This window comes from Rhipicephalus sanguineus, chromosome 3 (genome assembly GCF_013339695.2).
Source record: "Rhipicephalus sanguineus isolate Rsan-2018 chromosome 3, BIME_Rsan_1.4, whole genome shotgun sequence".
NCBI classification, from domain to species: domain Eukaryota; kingdom Metazoa; phylum Arthropoda; class Arachnida; order Ixodida; family Ixodidae; genus Rhipicephalus; species Rhipicephalus sanguineus.
The window spans coordinates 76,789,752-76,808,563 of NC_051178.1; positions in this window are offsets into that span (position 1 = coordinate 76,789,752).

Consider the following 18,812-nt stretch of genomic DNA (forward strand, 5'->3'; position numbering starts at 1 on the left):
GCGTTCCGAGCTTCTGAAGCTGTTGGAAGAATTTCGCCGTGCTTTTGATGTCGCTCAAGCTGCTCTCGGCCGCACGTCGGCCGTTACGCATGGCATCGACACTGGCGACCACATGCCACTGCGGCAACGCCCATATCGCGTATCTCCCACAGAACGCCGTGTAATCACCGAGCAAGTCGACGACATGCTTCGACGCGATGTCATTCGACCCTCTAACAGCCCCTGGGAGTCTCCTGTCGTTCTTGTTGCGAAGAAGGACAGTTCTGTGCGGTTCTGTGTGCACTACAGGCGACTCAACAAGATCACTTGTAAGGACGTATATCCACTGCCACCAATAGACGACACGATTGACAGCCTGCATGGCGCCGAAGTCTTTTCAGCTCTCGATTTGCGCTCAGGGTACTGGCAAGTACCTATGGTTGATGACGCTCGATAAAGACCGCCTTCGTCACGCCCGACGGCCTGTACGAATTCAACTTCATGCTGTTTGGGTTGTGTAATGCGCCCGCCACATTTGAGCGCATGGTGGATACCGTTCTGCGCAACCTGAAATGGGACACGTGCTCGTGCTCCCTCGACGACGTCGTCTTGTTTGCTCCGGACTTCTCCACGCATCTTCAACCCCTACGGCATGTTTTGACGCGTTTGAGCGACGCCGGTCTGCAACTGAATCTAAAGAAGTGCCGATTTGCAGCACGGCAGCTGACAATCCTCGGCTACGTCGTGTCCAAGGACGGAATTCTCCCCGATCCAGCCAAGCTTCGGGCCGTGACCGAGTTCCCCAAACCTACGTCCGTCAAAGAACTGCGCAGTTTCGTAGGACTCTGTTCCTACTTTCGGCGCTTCATTCGAAATTTCGCGACTATCATATCGCCACTGACGAAGCTCCTCGGAAGTAAAGGGTCCCTCCATTCGTGGTCGTCAGAGCTCCGTCGTTTGTTGACGTCGCCTCCCTTACTACGCCACTACGACCCTACGGCCCCTACAGAGGTACACACAGACGCTAGCGGTGTTGGCCTTGGCGCTGTCCTTGCGCAGCGCAAACCAGGGTTCCCTGAATATGTCGTGGCGTATGTAAGTCGTACGTTTACTAAAGCCGAGACCAATCACACCGTCACCGAAAAGGAATGCCTGAAGATCATCTGGGCCCTTATGAAATTTCGACCTTATTTGCATGGTCGCCCATTTGATGTCATCACCGACCATCATGCACTATGCTGGTTTTCGTCATTGAAGGATTCCTCAGGCCGCCTCGCCTGCTGGGCACTTCGCCTACAGGACTACGATATCCGCGTGCTGTACCGCAACGAACGCCAGCATGCTGACGCCGATGCACTCTCGCGCTCCCCCTTGCCTGACGATAATACTACCAGCTCAGTATCTCACAATGCCGTTTCTTCTATCGACATTCACACCATCGCTACTGAACAGCGCAAGGGTCACTGGATTGCCTCACTCATAGCCTTGCTGACTGATCCATCGGCGACTCCATCCACTCGCGCGTTGCGTCGTCAAGCCCACCCTTTCGCCTTTCGCGACGACTTCCTCCACCGACGCAATTACGGCGACGGCTGCCAGTGGCTGCTCGTAATACCCCGCAGTCTTCGTTCGGACATATGCGAGTCGCTCCACTCTGATCCGCAGTGTGCACACTCTGGGGTATCGAAAACCTACCCCCGAATTCACCAACGGTACTTTTGGCGAGGGATGCACCGCTACGTGCCGAAGTTCGTTCGCTCCTGCATCGATTGTCAGCGCCGCAAAATTTTAACGCACCTGTTGCCGGCAGGTCTGCAACCTCTACCTTGCCCTGACTGGCCGTTTGGGCGCGTTGGCATCGATTTGTATGGACCACTTCCTTTAAAGTCGGCTGGTAACCGCTGGGCCATCGTCGCTGTTGACCGCCTTACGGGATACGCCGAAACTGCTACAGCGCGCGATGTTGCCTATTTCCTGCTGCACCGATTCATGCCGTGCCACGGTCCACCCCTGAAGCTGCTCACCGATCGAGGTCGTGTCTTCTTGTCCGAAATCGTCGAAGCCATTCTCAAAGAGTGCAGCGTTGTTCACCGGAAAACTACTGCTTACCACCCGCAGACGAATGGCCTCACCGAACGCTTTAACCGCACGCTCGGCGACATGCTCTCGACGTACGTCGCCGCCGATCACACAAATTGAGATGCCATTCTGCCTTTCGTCACCTACACCTATAATACCGCCCCTCAGAGCACTACTGATTTCTCGCCCTTTTTCCTATTGTACGGCAGGCACCCGTCGCACACAATCGACACAATCCTTCCATACAAACCGGATCCGTCTGAGTGTGCGCCTATTTCTGCCACAGCTAGACTTGCTGAGGAGTGTCGGGAGCTTGCAAAGACTTTACTACGCATGACCAAGAGCGGTAGAAAGGCATTCGCGGTAACACCACCACTTCTGCGCCCACGTTCCTCCCTGGAGCGCTCGTATGGCTCTCGGTCCCTACCACTGCACTTGGCCTCTCTTCAAAATTACTGCCGAAATACGACGGCCCCTACCGTGTCGTCGAACGCACGTCCCCGGTCAACTACGTGATCGAACCCCCTGAACCACCTTCGGACATGTGCCGTCAAGGGCGCGACATTGTCAACGTGGAGCGGCTGAAACCCTACCATGACCCGCTCATAGTGACAAGCAGTTAGGTCGCCAGGCGGCTCCCTTTTTGTAGCCAGGGTAATTGTAGCGAAGCGTTGGAAGCCTGTAATGGGTCGCCCTCTCGAGCACTTACTAGTGGGTTGTCCTCTTCCGCTCTTCCCGGACAGCACGCTCCTCGCGCTCAGAGTCCGCGCTCTGTCTTGACTGTCGCCGTTGTGCTTCGTCGACTAGTGCCGTCAATAAAGGACTTTATAACATTACCATCTACACGAAAGACATGACTCTCCTGTTTCGTCACGCCGACCCCAGTATGCCCGAAGAAAACAAAGACCGGTTCTTCATGCGGGGTGTAAAAGAAGATCTCTTCGCTGGACTTTTAAGGAACCCGCCGAAGGCTGTTGTTGTATTTGCTTCAGAGGCTTCGACAATCGAGAAAACACTCGAGATGCGAACGCGGCAATACAACCGCAGTTTCCTGGCGTCAAACTACGCCGACGCTCCAGCGCTAAGAATCACCAGCCTACGTGAGACAGTCACAGCAATCTTGCAAGAGGCGCTAGGAAAATTCTTACCTTGATCGCAGCCTCAAGTGAATTGTGTCGCTGACGTCGTCGCCAGGAGATCCAGCAATCACTCTGCATTACTCTCCTAGCAGAGCCGCAGTCGCAAGCTCTGGGCTACGCTGCTGCAGTCCGCCGTCACGCTCGTCCTCCGCGTCAATGCCATGACGCTGCACCGGCGCAGTTCCGTCGGCAGACACCACCGCCGCCAACAACGCCTTACGGTCTGCCAGTCAGCCAGCGCTACGCCCCTAGAAAGACCGGCGTTTGACGATCAGCTGATCACAGCCCGCTCTACTACCACTGTTGGTAGCCGGCAACACCTACCGCCATTGCTAATTACGCCAGATGGTACTACGCGGATCCGCCGTCAAAGCATCATGCCCAGAGCGACGTGAATGGCCACGCGACATCGCCGACTACCTCACAGGAGCGCAGTGGACACCCCGACGACCTTCCCGACCACCTTTGCCAGGCCGGTATATCTCGCCGCAGCACCGGCAGTACACCGGCCCTACTCGGGTCCGATTCGCGAGCCCTTACCCGGAAAACTAAGGGCAGCAACCGACGGAGGTGCGGTTGCTGTACGACAAAAATAATTTACGACACTAAATTTTGTACGACGATAAATTTTACCCTACCCTGTATCTTTAAGACAGGGGGCGGGTACTCCCTATACCTCTCATGGGACGCGGTCTCGCATGCTATACGCAGCGGTAGCACCGCTTCCACCACTGGCGACTGGCGGGTATCCAACTAGAAAAAATTCACGAACAAAACATTCCTTTCATGACGCCACTCGTGAAGTCAGCAAATAGACGGAATTGACGTGAAAGTGAGAGGAGGAGGATTGCCGCGAAAGCTTTCCTTTACCACTGCACATGGAAGCAGTATGTGTTTGTGCACTCTTAATATTAATGGTCCCAAAACCACGATATGATTATGAGAGACGCCGTAGTGGAGGGCTCCGGAAATTTTGACCTCCTGGGGTTCTTTAACGTGCACCTAAATCTAAGTACATGGGCCGCAAACATTTTCGCCTCCATCGAAAATGCCGCAGCCGCGGCCGGTGTTCGATTCCGCGACCTTCGGGTCAGCAGTCGAGTGCCATAACCACTAGACCACCGTGGCGGGGCGTTTGTGCACTCTTGCAGATCCGCTGGCCACTCGGGCAATGCGACCGTTCGTTAAATTTAGTTAACCATTTTTTTAGATTTTCTTCGTGTGTTGTGAAGTGCACAAGCTAAAGCTGACCGAATTCTCAATGCGACAAAACTCGATCAACACAAGTGAAATTAATTTTTTTAATCACACGTTTCGTGCTAAAAGATAGAGACAGACACGAAGTGTGGAAGTGTCATTCTGCAAAAGCAGCTTACTGAAATACGCCCAGAATGAGCAAACATTGAAACCCGAACATCCGAACAAATGCGAAAGTTATTAACGATCACGAGCAGGCCACGTCGTACTTGACTAAATCACAACTGTTATGACGGAGAACATATTTTAGGGGCGAAGCTCCTCTTAGTCTAACCTTGTCACGTCTCCGTTGTCCGGCGTAACTACCTTTGCAAACTGCCCACTCCTTCGTCTTTGCAAACATCCCACTACGACCCATCACCGATCCTTTGCAAACTGCCCACTACTTCTTCTTTGCAAACATCGCACTACGACCCATCACCGATCCATAACTTCACCGACCATAAAGCCGTTAATGATTAATGAAGGGGCAACGGAAGCCACGTCTAGCTACCACTTATGATTAACAGAAATTCTTGTATAAATATATACAGTGTTTGTCACGTCTTTCATAATGTACTGGGCTATCGCTTTGATCACTGCTGGGCGAAACCACTGAAGATTTCACGGTGTAGCCATGACTGCTTCAGGATCTTCGCCCAAGCTCTTCATCATTCGCGCGTGGATATGCTGTGAATTTTTTCTTACAGAACTTCAGCACCAATTAAGACAGACCTCCGGTCAGACTTCCGGTGGAAGGAACGTATCACTTATAAAAAAGAAAGCCATGAAAAAGCTTGGATACCTTAGGAGATCGTTACGGCAGTCAACGCAAGAAATAAAGCTATTAGCATGTAAAAGCTATCTTCGTCTCTTTCTGGAATATGCCTGCGTTGTTTGGGACCCATACACAAAGAAAAATATTGATCAGCTAAAAACCTACAAAGAAAATCTACTCGATTTATCGTTCGTTCGTACAATCGCCTTACGTCAGTTAGTGCTCTGCTTCAGACAGCGAACTTGGAAGCCTTACATTCGCGGCGATATCGCGAAAGATGAAACTATATGCACTACATGCTCTATCACGTTAAGCTTGGCATTGAATCAAGACCGTATATAGAGAAAGTCGTGCGACGACCCACACGGGTGGATCATTAAAAATACTATAAGTATTTTCTTGTAGAACCAACTCTTACATGTGCTCCTTTTTCCCACGAAATGTGCGCGAGTGGAATCGCCTCCCTCGTGGGGTTGTGGATGCGGCGACAGTAGCCTCATCCTTAGCGGAGCTAAAGATCTTACGGCATGTCTTCCTGCCGCATTTGTACTCTTTGTTTTGTGACGTTGGCACGATTTTTTTTGCTTCGTTTCATGCAATGTTAGTACGCGTTGTGTATTACGCTGTGTTCAATGTGTATTACGCTGTGTTCAATTACATGCCATGCACTGTATTTTTTACCGCGTTCAAAACTGTGTGCTCGCGGCTTTTTCTGTGCGTAATATATTGTGAAAATGTTCGGTGTGCTACATTCATACGTTACCCATTGCTGCTTATGGCTTCATTTTGAAGCCAGCAGGAACTCTATAAATAAAAAAATAGATGTTCAGGTGAAGATGTAGGCGTGAAGCGGTGAGAAATCGTTGAACACGGAATGCCGCTGGAGACAATATTTTGCAAGTTGACTTGTCTTCGTCAGGACAGCATCATTGCCTTGACGAAGAAAAGCCCACTTGTAAAATCGTTGGCTCCAGCGACATTCCCTGTTAAACTATTTCTCAAAGCATTGAGTTCTTTACATGTTTTCCCGTGAAAGTATTACAAGTAAAGACTCACAAACTTTGAAACTCGCTGCATAAACTGGCTACAATTTTTTCCGTGAACAAGAAAGGGCCTAAAATTGCTTCACATCCTTTGAACTAAATACCAACGGTTAAAGATTAACAAACTGTGTAGCCTAACGAACCAACACGCATTCAAGCCTTTCATTAAAGTTATTTTGCCGGCAGCAGGTAGGCTGTCGTCTTGACAAATTAGTCAAGCGACGACACTGCGCTTATGTTTGTCCAGTCAGGCTTGCAGAGCACTGGGTTTACTCATGTACTCATGGAAAATGAATACCTGTTGAAATAATTGGCACAAACTCTTGTGCTGGCGAGTTGTCACCAGGAAACCTGAAAAACCTTCGCGGAACTGGAAATCCCTGGGTTGACACACCCCAGAGCCGCGAAAAACATGTGTTGCCCCGATTTAGCCATCTTCGTCTAATGCACGGCTGACCTGCTCGACGTGGCCTACCATGGCTTCCGTTCGCTGCACGACACATCAAACGTCTTATCTTTCCCGTATTCATATTTGGCACGCCAACCGAGCGAGATAACAGAGCGTGATCCGATTTGTGATATCGCTGAGCGAGTAGCAAGGGTGAGCGGAGGCAAGATCTACGAACTCATGCAAACCACTTCCCGCGCTTCGCCCGAATGAAAATTCACAAAATAAGAAATAAAAAAAGACAAACGAAAAACGAGTTATTTGCAGTTCAAACTTCTTTAGTTGTAAAAAACTGGCGAAATGCAATAAATGCGGGTATCCATTTCAACCTCACTTCGTTCAACCAGATCTTAGGATGCCCGGCAACTGCTACGGGCGTGCATGTTCCTTGAAACCGAAAGTGGTGCTCAGTTTCCGGAGCCTGCTTAAGATTTCACGCGGGACGCGAATAGTCAAGTTTATTCCAGAGCTTACGTGAACACCAGCGATAACGCTGGAAGGTTCGATGGATAATGCATAAAATATGACGTACTCCGCCGATGAGCAGATTACTCGACGGCCGACGGCTATTGACGCCGCTATCGTTTTGCAGTGCGAATCGCTTGTACAGTACATGTCTTCGCATATTCCGGGATCAGGTTGGCCCAGATAAAAGGTTTAGTCTTGAACACGCCGGCTGCTGCCTTCATCAACGTCATGACTACGTGACAATATCGTGGTTTCCGGAAGTGAAACGCCACAATTATTACTTAACTTTTATCATTGATTTGCCGTTCATGAACCTTACAACGTAGGAGCAGGTGGTGAAGAGGAGGGCCCACCACTGAATCCTGGCCGCGAACATTACTGGAACAGGCGTATATCTAATAAAATAGCTTGTAATTAGACAAAAGCATGGATTTCTTGCCCAACAAATTTGCCACTACGAACACTAACGTAAGGGCTTCCTTTTCAAGCTGCGAATACCTCCGCTCTGCTCCTGCGAGTACGCGGGAATGGAAGCCAGAGGGCTGCCTCATCCTCTGCGCTGTGCCGTGAGGTAGAATGGGTCCAATACCGACTGCAGAAGCGTCACATTTTTACCAAAAGGAGGCTTATCCGTACCTTGACGGGCAAGAGTCTCTGCTTTCCTGGTCATTGTTTTCACCCTCGGAATGTTTGGTGCTGGTCAGCACCGCACTTCCACTCCGTCCTGGAAAGACTCTTGCATATCGTACACATGTGCGAAAATTGTGCCTGCCTTAGGTAGAAACTTTTGGTACTAGGTAATATGAACGAAAAATGTAAATGCAATCACTGCTTTTCTGCGAGTGTTACATTGTCTAAATAGACCAGCACGCGTGAAAATCTTTAAGAGATTCTTTTCATGCGCTGCTGAAAGTGTGCCGGGACAAAGCCTACTCCGAAAAGGAAGCGGCAAAATCGAGGAACAGCATCGTTCTGCAATAGGAAATGGGCAGGCAGTCCTTTCATGAACCCAGCCTCGATTCAAAACACGTAAAAAAACTTCCCACAGGACGTCAATGCCACTACCAGCTTCGCTACTTTTTGTATTCTCTCCTTCAGGTGTTGTGCAGAGGACCGACACCCTCAAAAGATTCTCATGAGCACCCACAAAATATCCTCATATCATCCCCCAAATCATCCTCATGATGTCCCGACCACACATGTTCCCTAGGAACACCCCTGAAGGGCTGATGTGGCTTTTGCCGTCATCAAGCCAACGGAGACATAGAGTTGTAACGGGCCGTGAACCGGCATTGGTCCAAGGAAGCATGACAACATGAGCGGTGATTCCTGCAATTGCCTCCCCGCATCTTGGGACTGCACATAGGTACGGCAATGGATGAGCGAAACTGCAGACCCTGTGTCCAGCTGCATCTTGATTGCCACTCCATTCCAATGTAGTGTCCACATTATTGACTTTAAGGTGTGCACGCTTCCGACAAAATTACCTGCATTTTCGATGACGAAGAGAGCTTCCGATCCCTGTTCGGTGCTGTTTCCCACTGATAGGTGCACGACATTGATTTTCTGGTGTGGCCACGACTCCAGTTCCCCGTTCTGCTGTTTTTCTGTCTGGAATACATCTTACAAATATGGGCACGCTGCTGGTCTTGGCAGTACTTCGCTTAGCGGAATCAACAGTTCCCGGGGTCGTAGGCCGTGTTTACACATCTGAAACATGGAGTCCCAGACTCACGCCTTTCGCGTCATGCACGCATGTTTCTCAACAAGTGTACGCCTTCAGTTCAGGCGCAGTCCTCACCATCCTTAGGTTTGCTTCTGCATTTGCACTGCCCAGGCTATTTCGTGTGCCTTGCTTGCAGTCAAGAATGCATCCGCAAGGAATCGGCGATGCACCGCGTGACCCTGCAAAGCCATAAACTGTCCTGTCCCGTAGCGTCCTGTCAAGTGAAGTGCTGATGTTACAGGTATCCGCCAAATGGCAAATGGCTACGAAGAAATCTTTGATTGCCTCTACTGGAATCTGGTTGCGCGAGAATAATTTGTAGGATTGGGCTATTTCGTTCTCGCGGGGGGAAAAATGGTTCTGTATTACGTTGATTGCCTCCTTGTATGTCAGCTCGTTCCCCGTGTGCGGCGCGCAGCGTCCACTAACGACCGCCACGGTGTGATTGCTAAGCCCTTCTACGAACACTGCTCGCTTGTTCTTTTCATCCGTCATGCCACTACCTTCTAAGAACGCTTCTAGATGCACTTGATGCACCGGGCGTTGCTATGTCGCTTTCGCAAACTACGCCGGGCAGTTACGGTATTCGAAAGAGAAGTAATGCACCATATGATGTTTTTTCAAAGGGACTCGAAAAAGGTTCAGTGATGTATTCATTAACAACTATGTTGAGTTCACTTTCGAATGCTCGGAGTTCTGACAGAGGTAGAAGATCTTGTGTTTGGTAGCATGGTACACCTTTTTAAGAATGTTCAGCTTGTGTAGATAAAAATCGGTAGCTAGCACGTTCTGCAGGTGAGATAAAAAAGGTAGGCGTGGAAACACAGACACAAGAGAAGAGATCAAGACAGCACAAAAGCCGACTATCAGCTGAAAAGGCCGATTGAGACGGAAAAGAAACTAGGCACAATGCTTATCTGGACATTCCCAGGTATACAGCGTAACCGGTTAAACCGACACACATGGGTGCCAATGCAATAAATAACCACTGAGGCACTTTAATTCATCTTTAAGCAAGTTACTCGACGGCTGCTTAACACATGTGCTACATCTACCATCGATATGCCAGGCCTCGATCAATACGTTCGCTTTTTTTTTTCATTATTGTGCCTGTACAACACTGGAAATTGATCGCATTTAGGCGTGCATCTGCACTCTCGACAACAGAAAGATAGATTAGCTGGTGAGGCTCCGGTTAACGACCTCTTATGTTCCATTAGTCTCTTATTAAAACAGCGGCTTGTTTACGCTACGTAGAAATAGGCCCCACCTAAAAGTCGCTTTAACATATGCCACACCTGTACGTCAATCATTGAATTTCTTCGTGTAGTTCACGAAACAAATGCAAGTCCACTTTTTATTTCTTGCTTATTCTTGCGCTGCACAGCGGCGCATATCTACGCAGGTTATTAGCAGCCTTAAAAACAATATTGACGCCGCATTTATTTCCTACATTTTTTAGTCTCTGAGTTAAGCAATGGAGGTAAGGAATTCCTACGACCCGCTTGTTTCTAATGCTTTCTGCAGCCATTAGCGGACTTCACAAAATTAACTTCTTTGCACGTGAGGATAAAGTATTTCTAAAAGAAGTGTAACCTGCGCGGTAAAGTATTTGTGTATATTTTCTTTTCCGTCGCCGTGGCGCTTTTAAGTTGATGGTTGGCGTTTTCATTCCCTTGATCGCATCTATTGTAGATTTGTCGTGGTGGTTTAGTGGTTATTTTACTCGACTGCTGACCCGAAGTTCGCGGGATGAAATTCCGGCCGTGGCGGCCGGATTTTCGATGAAGGCCCCAATGGAGCCGATGAAGGCCAGTGTGCTTAGATTTAGGTGCACCTTACAGAACCCCCAGGTCGTTGAAATTTCCGGAGCCCTTCTCTACGGCATCCCTCATAATCACATCGTGGTTTTGGGAAGTAAAGCCCGAGAAATTATTAGTAGGGTTGCGCGTAAAGTAAGGATCCCAATGATCTTTATCAATGAGAAACATGGTCACTGGCATTGAATAAAACGTTTTCGGAAAACTTAGACCTTCCCCTATTTTGCTACATTATCGCCCTTGAGATCAGCGCATATTTCCACGCGGCGCACCGTTTTCTTGATGCCCAAATCATAGAACTCTACCGCCATGCCGCGACTGTAGCTTAAAATTTCTACTTCCAGCTCCTCTCTGGTTCTGACATGCGTCCTAACGAGGTGTCTTTCCTTTTTTAGGGGCAAAGCACTTAGGGTCGAGGCATGTCCAGAGTGCGGCGAGGCGACGGCCTGTCTCAGTTTTGCATGGAGACCGCTAGGGGCGTTGAGGTGCACAAGGGCGTATCATAATTGTGACAGAACCATATAAAAAACCTAGAAGCACATACCCTTCATACTAGTCGGTGATTTCAACGTAAAAATTAGAGATCGTAGGAGCTAGCTTTGTTGACGACGCTCACGGTCCGCTGTCATGGTATTTATAAAAACACTGTTGTAGTCGAAATATATTTGTGTATGGCCATCAAAAAAAAAGGTTTACAATAGAATAACAACAATCGCAATTTTGACGAAACATTATAAAACACCTGCAAACACAATCCCTTTATACTAGTCGGCGACTTCAACATACTAATTATGGACCTTAGGACCGAGCTTTGTCATCGACTCTTTATGTCACTTTAAATATACACTAGAAGACACTGCGGTGCAAATGCGTATGTAAGCGCGTTCCAGATCACACATTCACTGTCTGCCAAGGATGAAAACGAACGTAAGGCGCGGCGTGCGGCAGCTGGACGGGAACGCCGGCGACAAGTTACTGCTCTGGAGGCGAGGGCGCGGGAAGCGGAGGCAAAACGGCAAAACAACAAACGGGAGATTCACGGTGACCGAACGATCCCCAGAGCTTCGCCCACTCATCATCCTTCACTTCGTGGATATGCGTGGTTTTTTTTTCTATTCAGGGAAGGGATGACAGTCACTTGGGGATATGACGGCATCCCTGGCCAGGGTGTCGGAACGGAACGAAAACAGAAAACGAAAAACAAAAAAAACGATATTTTTGACCGGAACGAAAACGTAACCGAAACTTTATCTATTATTTCGTTCCGGAGTGAAACCGAAATTTTTTCAATCGTTTTTCGGTTCACGAGAAAACTTCGCAGTCCGGAACAACTGAGTTCATGCAATCTGAGCATATCTCAGGGCACAGTATTAACGCGTACCTCAGGCAGCAATTCCAAAGCAAAGATATGTTGAAATTGTGCGAAAAACGGAAACAGTGGCAACCAGAGATGTTGATATTAGCGCAAGTGGTCTTTTGCGGGCCTGTCACGCAGGCCAAAGTGGAGAGGGCATTGTCGGCGCCGAAGTTTGTTACAGCGAAGGCTCTTATGAGATCAGAACAGCTGATTTTGGCACCATAGTTGCCCGCCGCCGCCCGTGTCCGTGACCACTATCGCGTGAAGTAAGAAAAAATAAAATGAGAAACAAATTTCTAGGATCGGATGGGATTTTAACCCGCGTCCCTTGCGTGGCATTCGAGTCTTCCACCACAGTGCCACGCTGGTGCTTATAACTCCTTCGCAAAAATACTCTATACAGGCATCATGTCGGGCAAGGAATCGTGTTAACATAGGTAGTACAGCGTGGCAGAAGAGTAAAACGACAACCAGCCATCACACAATGCTAATTCCGCAAAGAGTGTGTGGTTTAATGCTTCCCACCCACTGCAAAGTGTTCAGCCATAGTTCATCGTCATCAGCCACAGCACAAAGCGCACATAATGCCTTACAGATGTGTAGCGGCTACCACGATTCTCCGAAGAACCACGAAAAATGACATAGTGGGAACTTCGGTACTTCAGAAAAATTACGATGATTTATGGCGTAGTGGGTACCCTGCATGTGTACTTGTATCAGCTGCCCCAAGAGACTCTACAACGGGCTCTACAAAGTCCGCTCTTCCAACTTTCGCTGTGACTGTGCTGCACATTCCGCGCAGGCCTGGCAATCTTTTTATCAAAACAGCGGTTCGCACATCACAGAGTGCACTCACTGACGTGCTGCTTCTGAGATCGTGCTCACTCCCTTGACACAAAGCACTGAGCCCACTAAAATTGTGATTGAATTTGGAAAAAATAAATACTATGACTTTGAAGGGTATACTGGTTTGTGCTAGTTGGTAGGAATTCATATGTACAGTTACTTCCGCTCCTCTGAAGAATGTGTTTTACCCTTGTCCCGCTTTCTTAGGAGGAAGGCAAGTAACTACATCACAAATCAAATGTTTTTTTTATGATTACTTTAGCTTCAAATTTTTCCATAAAAAAACGTTACGAACCGTTACGGAACATTATTTTTTCGTTCCGGAACAGAAACGGAACGGAACTTTTTGCGGTGGAACGAAACTAAAACCGAAACGAAAAACATTTCGTTCCGACACCCTGTCCTTGGCAAAGTTGTTGATGAGATCGTTGGTTACACGGGCGATGTGCGGACGAGTGATGACCTGACGCGAACGCATTCTCTTCGTGAGCCAACCTCTCCTCTTCTTTCGAATGGCGCTGCGAAGCTTCTTCGGCGTCTCACCGTTGCGGGCGCATTGAATGTTCTACCGACAGGCAAGTCGCACAACATAACCCCTTCCTGTCCCAAAAGACACTCGTCGTCACTTTGCCAGCAGTCAGTGTTTGTTTGACCTTCCGCCAATTCAGTGACTCTTGCCGTTTCCACTGATGCTACTGTTGCTTCACTTCCAGCGTCTTGTAATGGACCCATGTCTCGTCCCCAGTGACAGTAGAGTCCGAAAATTCCTAGCCATTGGTATCGTAGGCCTGAAGAAATTCGCGGGTCGCATCAACACGTCGCCGTTAGTTGTCTTCCGTAAGAATTCTGGGAACCCACCTTCCACAAAACTTGGCATAGCCTAGAGTCTCAAAATTTTGCCAATGTAGGTCTTGCTGACATCAGGGATCATGTCGTAGAACTCCCGAAGCGTTACGACTCGCTCTTTCAGCATTGCTCCTTCCACTTTAGCAATCGTTTCGTCTGAAACAGACAGTCGTTCAAAACGCTGTTCCTCATGGACGTCTGTACATCCGTGTTCAAATTCTCTGCACCATTTGCGCACGTGTTTTAGGCTTATATTCTTTTGCCCGTAGTGTTCGCGCAGTTGGGAACGCACCTCCACCGGCGCACTGTCCTTTGCGCAAAGAACAAAAAGAAAACAAATCGCAGAGCATGATTCGCACCTGGCGGGAAAATCGAGTGGGAGCTTCATCGCAAACGGCTGCCAAGACAAGACCGAGCGTCCCAGACGGCTAGCCCGGGCGACGACTGTTAGGCGGAAAAACCAAGATACACGGCAGCGTCGCCGGATCCCGCGAAACAGCGTTCCTCGGGACTACAGCTCCTTGGGAACCTTATTTTACGGACGAGCTCGTATTATCTTCTATTTTGTTCCTGTTTACACGCCAACCTGATTTTATAATGAAATCGTAGCAGCTAGCTCAACTTTCTGGCGTTGAGCATGCACTGATGAACGCCATTTAATTGCTTTAGGCGTCGGTTAGGCTGCGTGGGAGCGCCATTAGTCAAAGTCCCACGTCATAGTCGTGTAGAGACTTAATTTGTGCAAGGTATATACCATCTGACAAAATTTGTTGCTTTGAGCGAAAGTTAACGATAGTAGTGAGGGTCTAGGTGAAAGTGAGAATAAGAACACTAGGAGGAACGGTTACGTCATATTGCATTGAGATGTTAGGCAGCGGATTGTAGTGGTACTTTTAATGAAGAATAGGTAGACGGGTAGTCAACTCCAACACATGTAATGTTTTTCTCTAAATAATGTAAAAAATTGGGTTAGTTGGAACATACCCACGACGGGCAGAGTAAACAAGGCACGAAACACAAAAACTACAGCGTCTGTGTCGCGCACTTTTCTGTGTTTCATGTCTTGAGTGTTTCTCTAACTTACTCCTCACGTAACAATTTTGGCATGTCCACTTGTTGTATTAAGCTGATAATGTGAGCAAAAAATCTTGATTCGGTAAAAATAGTGGGTATCGTTCAGGCTTCAGCGAAGGCGATGCGTAGCTCGGGCGCACGCGCTCATCATGGGGCTGCTGCTTCCTGGAGAAGGGTCATCAGGCAGCGGGGACGTCTGTTCTTTCCAGAAGGAGGGAAGGCCAGAGGCGGCGGCGCCGCTGTCTCTGCAAGAAGGGCTGGACTCGGACGAGTTCAGTATGCCCATGACCTTGGATGCGAAATTCTGCTACAGTTCAGGAGCATTGCCGCGGCGGGCTCCCAGGGCTGGTTCGTCTTTGGACGTACTTTTTTGAGCCGTCTTCCTTTCGTGGGACGACTTCCTCCGAGAGGCCGCGGCCGCGTCATCCGCCCTAGGCTTGTGCAAGTTGCCGTAAGGGCTAGCCGCCTCGTGGATGTTTCGCTCGACGTTGGCGACCACCTTGGATAACTCCGCTGAGTCGGCAATGCCTCTAGGCCCCTTGGAGAAGTGCGGGGGGGGGCTATCGGCGCAGAGGACTCTTCATCCAGGAGGCCCGCCTTGGATTCGCTGTCCTCGCTTTCGTTCACGGGAAACTCCTTGACGACGGTCTTGTCATCGCTCGGACTGAAGATGCTCCACAGAAGACGCCGGGCATAGCTGGCTCAAACGGCCCGTCCGTCTGGATCGTCACCAAGGGCGGCTCCGGACTGGGATCAGCAGCAGTTTTCATAGTCACCACCTCCGACCTCTCGATCCACTCGATGGTCTCGATGCTATCGCTCGCCCTGTGGAACTCTTCTAACGCCGTTCCTGGCACGCGGCTCTCCTAGCAGCCGTACGGCTGGTGACAGTTCACCTTCGTCACCTACTGGCACTGGTTGGGGCTGTCGAGGGTCGTCGTCGACTGACAGCGCACCACGGCCACGGACGCCAGAGGCAGGAGGCCCGATGGAAGGCGAGGCGTCGTGTTGCGTGGCGGTGCCGCAGCCACATGCCATGTGTCGTCGACCTGCGCGTGCTGCCGGGGTGACGAGAAAGAGCCGCGTAGCGTTGTCTTAGCGCTGGTCCAAAGCCAAGGGTCCGAGCGTGTGATGCTCTTGACCGACGGCGAAGGTGGGTAGACGACCAACTCACGTACACGGGTGCGTGAGTTTCGAGCCTGGGCTCGCAGAGCCGGCTGTACGGCATCAGGGGTTCCCACGGTCCCTCAGGTTTGTAGCAGGCCATCGCAAACGTCGACATGACCAACCCCGTGGTGATGAAGAGAAAGTACATTGCACTTGTGGTGATGGCAAGGGTGACCGATATCGCGGCAAAAACGAGGAAGGTGCCCATCCAGATGAGCACCGACATGAGCACCACGCGCAGGTTGAGCGACTTCGAAGAATAAGCCGCTGCTCATCGAGGAGAAGAGGGTAGTGTGGGTATCGCTCCGGCTTCAGCGAAGACGATGCGTAGCTCGGGCGCACGCGCTCGCGCGCTCATGCGGAACGGTGGCCTGTAGTCGAGCCCGGGACTCCGCGCAGTAAAGGTGCATTTTCTTGTCTGCCTCTGTGTACTCTCTGAGGGCTTCAGCGGACCCTTGGCCCTGAGCCTACAAGATGCTCAAAAGAACACTAAATTGCAATAGAGGTGAAGGCTGCGTGCGTTGCTTCATATTCATCGCAAAATTTCAGCGCGCGGAAAAGATCAGGACACAGCTAAGGAGTAAACCAGCGCTATAGCACTCGTTCGGTCCCTTCAATGTGTCCTTGTTGTTTCTGCAAGCTGAAATTTCGCGATAAACGCTGAACTGACATCAGGCTACAATAGATTCCTCGCTTGGTTGCATTCGTTATATGTAGGTGGTACTTGCCTCGGTGGTACATACCCGATCTGAAGCACAGGTTGAAAGTCAAAAGTAAACCAATGGCCGTCGTCGTTGAGCACACGTCGGTCGCACGAGCCATTCAGTTCGTGAAAGACGGTTGTGGCACTGCAATGAAATATCACAGATCTTCAGGGGAACATGGATGCAAAAAAGCTTGTGGAGAGTTTGGTGGAGTTTTAAATCCTGTGCTAAATACAGCTTCACTACCGTGACACTTGATGAAGTACCCAGCGATTCGCGTTCGCAGAGTTCCCACTGCTCCGTTTACCAAACGCCAACGGCGTCACTGTTTGAGCTATGCATGTACGATTTCCCTGGCGCGTGTAGAATCTTGTTAGGGATATAATAACAATATTAGCGATATAATAACAAATCCCAAAACCATGATATGATTATGAGAGACGCCGTAGTGGAGGGCTCCGGAAGTTTCGCCCACCTGGGGTTATTTAACGTGCACCTAAGTCTAAGTGCGCAGGCCTCAAACATTTTCGCCTCCATCGAAAATTCAGCCGCCGCAGACGGGCTTCGATCACGCTACTTACGGGACAACAGTCGAGCGCGTTATCCACTAGACCACCGTGGCTGGGCAATCTTGTTAGGGAGATTTGCAAAATTGGTGTGCTACATGCGTGCTACTTTTCACTGCGCTTTACCGAGTTCCTGCTTGTTACGGCAGTTGAGATATGTGTCGTGTGTAGCTTTTGTTTGTTTGTTTATTCATACTGTCAATCCCAGCTGGGGTTTTTACAGGAGTGGAAAACACATACAATGAAATAGCATACACATAAATGCTGAAATTCAAGCGAAAAAAAAATTAAAAAGAAGAAATGGTCATGAAATACGTTACAAAATAGAGACATACAGCGAACACAGGCATTTACACTAAAAGGCAAAATTAAACACAGGCATGTGCACTTGCATTCAGCGCACTGAAAACAACAATTAACAAAGCGAGAGGTGATCTGATTGTGAGACCTGATTAATTGAAGTTTGAAAGATTATAGTAAGATACTTTGCGACCCATTGAGCATATCTATATAGAAACTCGTTCGGAATGCCGTCTGGACCAGGGTATTTCTTAATGTCAATGTGTAGAAGAAGGTTCAACACTCCCTCTTCGTTGATTAACGGGTCGGATACCGGAGGGCGATTGGAAGCGTCAGAAAGGGACGGAAGGGCACCATCATCTTCGGTGAAAACAGAAGAAAAAAAAGAATTGAAATTTTCCGCGCGTTCAAGGGCAATTTTTTCATCGACCGCTTTATTCTGTTTCTCGGACGGGTTTACATACCTCCAGAATTTGCTAGGTGCTTCGAACAGAAATTTTTTCAAAGTTACATTAAAAAATCTTTCCTTAGATTCCTTGACAAGACGATTTAGATCAAGCCTCATGTTATGAAGTGAAATCTTGTTCTGGGCACTTGGATCACGAGAACAAGCTTTTCTCTTCCTTTTAATCCTCCGTTTGACATGAATTATATCTCTCGTGATCCAAGGGTTATTTCTTTTACACTTTTTAAAACTCTTAGGAATAAACCGCCAAATGCATTCCATTGTTATATTATGAAAATATTCCCACAAGGAGTCACAGCTACCATTTGATTCATAAATAGCAGTGAAGTTACCAAACGACCTTTCAAGAAAATCCAAAACACTAACATCATCGGCAGCATCAAAGTTCAGATAAGTGATGCCCGATTTCTGCTGTGAGGTGCACGACGACATGCTCATGGACTGTATAATCAATCATCTTGTGGTCTGATAAACCCTCTTCAACAAGGCAATGATTCACATATGAAGTCAATGCATTGGATAATAAAATTAAATCAAGTACAGAGGACCGTGTTGCACATACTCTAGTGAACTCATTTACAACTTGATGTAAATTGAAAGAGAATATTAAGTCGAGAAATAAGTCACGAGAAGCATCATGTGAGTCGACGGCCACATGCAAATGCCAATCAATAGCCGTCAAGTTGTTTCCCCCTTGAGGTGTAGCGACGAAGCGCCGGTGGGAGGAGCAATCGCTCGCTCGATGAAGTGGTGGCGCCCTCTTTTGCACG